The sequence below is a fragment of the Anneissia japonica genome, unplaced genomic scaffold (genome assembly GCF_011630105.1).
Source record: "Anneissia japonica isolate Jap-2015-1 unplaced genomic scaffold, ASM1163010v1 scaffold287727_len1644234_cov201, whole genome shotgun sequence".
Classification (NCBI taxonomy): domain Eukaryota; kingdom Metazoa; phylum Echinodermata; class Crinoidea; order Comatulida; family Comatulidae; genus Anneissia; species Anneissia japonica.
In genome coordinates this window covers 79,207-83,148 of record NW_022713615.1, presented here as the reverse complement: position 1 = coordinate 83,148, position 3,942 = coordinate 79,207, and the positions used below count along the sequence as shown (strand labels likewise).

Sequence of the window (3,942 nt, the reverse complement as noted above, 5' to 3'; positions counted from 1 at the left end):
GAAAAAGGATATATATATATATATTTATATATATATAAATATATATATATATATATATATGTATGTATATATATATATATTAATGCAGACATGAGCCATGACAATAAATGAGCCATAGTGAGAGGTTTTTAAAGGTTTGTGCTAAATGCGTGACAAAAAAATTGTTTAAAAAAAAAACCTGTTTATTGGTATATATCTGATGTTTATATGTTTCTGAGCAATTTATTCAAAGATATTTCATTTTGATTTCTAGGAAACGTGTATTCATGGAGCTATAAAAAATGCAAGACATGTTTAATGAATTATGTTTGTTTATCTGTCGGTGAATCTAGACCTATTAAAAGTAGGACTAAACATATTTCTCATTGTTGAACTGTTTATTCGCATATTTCTAATGTTTATATGTTTTTGAGTAATGTATTTGAATATATTTGTTTGATTTATTGGAAACGTATATCCATGTAGCTATCAGGTATCTGCAAAACATGTTTAGTGTTTGGTTATGTATATCGGCGAATCTCCCAAGTTCTACTACTGCTCATAATGTGAGGGCGTTTGTCAATTGTATGTGAATGTAACCTGGCTCTGGATATGTGGATCAAAATTACTTTGGTTTTACTTTATAGCATTTATATTGTATCAGTAACTTTTTTTGACAGTAATACAGAAAAAAAAATTAACATTATTATTATTATTCTATTTGGAAGAGGGTTTAGGTTATTGAAGGTAGTTCGCACGAAAACGGGGTTCGGCAGAACTAGTACCGCAGTTCTTTTGGTTACTTCAATCACTTGTAGGCATAGAGACGGCCCGTGTTTAGTCCGAATGACCTATAGTAATATGTATGTATATACTTCGTATTGCAATATGTTGTTACAATGTTATATGTATTCCATTCTCTATATAGAGGGCTTCCCGTTGTTAATGTGAATAGAAGTAAAATAAAATAACAAATACAATAAAATAATAAATAAAACAACGGGTTGGCGCGTGTCCGACGTCAGACGCTGCTTTTTGAAAACAAATGACGTGTTTTATGGTACGCAACAATATCAAAAAGCAGCAGTAGCAGTATCATCACCTGCTGAATATGAATGATATATCTCACAGGTGATATCACATGAAAATGTAACCCACCATCATCGTACCTGTTGGTGTTTGTCTTTAGTCTCGACGACACGTGACAATACTTGGTGATTCCGATTAGTCCTTCAATAAGATTTAAATTAAAAGTGTGCCAAACAGGGTCCTTGTAAACCAATTACTAGTTTAATAAAATAAATAAGAGATTAAGAATGATGATTGTAAATAATATTAATAATGAGAGTAAAATTATAAAAATCATAATAATAAAGATAATGACGTTGATGATGATGATGATAATGATAATGTTATAAATGAGGATAATAGTAGTACCGTAATAATATACTATTTATTGATGATGATGGTGATGAAGATGAGGATGATGATAAATAATAGGCCTATTAAGAAGTTGATGATGATGCTGATTAATATTATGATGAGGCCAACGATATCATAGCGCTAATGCTAGAGAAAGAAAAGAATTCTGATACAAATAAAAAAATATGAATGAATCAATGTAATAAATTGCAGTGCCGGCTAGTTCTTCAAACTTGTTAATACCAAATGGACAGTCCGAACATCATTGAGAGGAATATTGATAATGGTAACAAATCACCTATCCCCACACCTGTTCCTGTCATTGTAACTGTTCCCAATGTTTTAATATGCAACACACCATCGTAATTCAGAGAACGTGTAGGCCTATATGATATGATATATATATATATATATTATATATATGTATTATATATATATATATATATTATATATATTTAATTGTTTAGGCCTTAATCATATACTTATGAAGGCCTGTATTTATGATTACAGTATATGTATATGTATAAGAGAGACCAAGGAGGTAGAAAAAATACCTCCTTGGAGAGACCGAACCTCATAGACCACCTCAAATTTTCAGGTCCCAAATGTGGTCTCAAATTAGAGGGCGAACTATGGATGTCTAGGCCTATATACTGTATATACATATAGGTCTATAACAGTATAGATATGTATATGTATCCCTCGGCCTCATAGCTTATTATGTGAGCAGCAGAACGGTAATCTGTGAGGATATTAATTTCGATTCTGATTCCGTTTTTACTCAATCCACTTTTTAATATCTTTATATTTCTAAAGGGAATTACTTCGGTTTCTTCATCATAATCATTTGCGCATAATTACATAATACACATAATTAACATAATTACACTCGTTAGTTTGGCAAAATAAATTTTTCAACATCAGAATTTTCTTTCTCATTGTATTCCTATTAAACTGGCCATTATCTGACAATTTGGTATAAGTGTCCAGTTTTTGTCGTCGTATAGTAACTGGTTGTTACGGATAGTGAAAATGTAAGAAGCAAATTTGACCTGTTTCTTCTTAATGTAGTATGGAATAGGAGTGACGAAAAACAACATTGAAATAGTACTAATAGATGAAACCGGAATGTTTTCGGATTTGTTGCATATTTTGACAAATCCGACTGTTTCAATAGTTTGAATACCTTCATCATTTACATCAAGCCTCTTTCACCGACAGTGATAATGATTTTACACAGCTTGCCGTGGATTTGCCGCTTCTTTAACTAGGTCAGAGTAAGAAGCCAGGTTCTTTTGCATATGTTAACCTGGATTATATGAATACTTCATAGTGGTTTTCATAGCGAGAGGTTGCAGGTTCGAGTCCCGTCAGAAACAATATATTCATAGGCGTAGATCCCGGGGGATGGGGGATATATCCCCCCCCCCCAATATTTGACAAGGGGGGGGGGATGGTCCATTGTATCATCCCCCAATATTTTGACTATGTATGGGATAAAATGGAGCTTTACACACTTAGAAAGACTGTCACAGAAATAATTTGCACTGTCTTATGCGCTTACAAAGATGAAAATTAGCATAATGTATTAATGTTGATAACAAAATTATTTTATCTGGTACCAATCTCAACTCTTCTTTCCTTAGATGTTAGTTGTGCTTGCAAAGAGAGCCACATTTCGCACTGAAGGGTGTGTACGACATCAGTAATGTTATGTCAATTCCAAGGTTATATCGGTTGATGAGGAATTTATTGATTAGGCCTATAATAGTAAATTGCACCAATTTATTTTGCAAAAACAATGTTTCCAGCTTCAGCGGGGGTCACATCCCCTGTCCGCACAAGGGCACACATTGGCGCTAACATCAGGCGCGTAACAGGGGTCTTGGGTCAGAGTGGGTATTTATTTATTTTATTTATTTTATTTTTTATTTCAACCATCTTTAAAGAGGGTAACCCTTCTAGTTTAGCCCAGTAGGTTAACTGATATTCAGGGGCCCTCTTTAATAAAATTAAAGAACAGTACAAACAACATCATTACAACATAATAATAATAATAAATATAAGCATTTTCATCATTATTACAAACATATTATTTCACCATCTATACACATTGAGGCCCTTCTTTTAGGTGAAAATGATCTATCTTAAATTTGTCTTTCTTGAGTTTGGGACTATTATGTGTTTAAATAATTTGAAAGGATAAAACTAAAAAGGCCCTAAAAATGCGCGCCACAAGCGCGCAAAATATTTTTGTGTTTTCAATTCTAATTTTGTCGGAATTGATGAAAATTAAAACTCCCTAAAATGTGCAATTTATAGAGGAAATTGGCTTACCGTAACAAGAAATGCGCGCAAAGAATTTGAGAATTTTAGGCACTTTCAGAGGATGCATTTGTCTTATCTTATTTATAATATAGGCCACACACGTGTGTTTGAAACTAAATATAAGCATTTTCATCATGGTTTTATTTATTACAATCATATTCTTTCACCATTTATACACATTGAGGCCCTTCTTTTAGGTTAAAACGATCTATC

General features: G+C 32.5%; 1 protein-coding gene across 1 annotated transcript in view; it reads right to left on the bottom strand.

Moving 5' to 3' along the window:
• Nucleotides 1-3,942, bottom strand: part of LOC117108580 (muscarinic acetylcholine receptor M3-like) — a 61,106-nt gene that overhangs the window by 55,940 nt on the left and 1,224 nt on the right. The window lies entirely within an intron of this gene.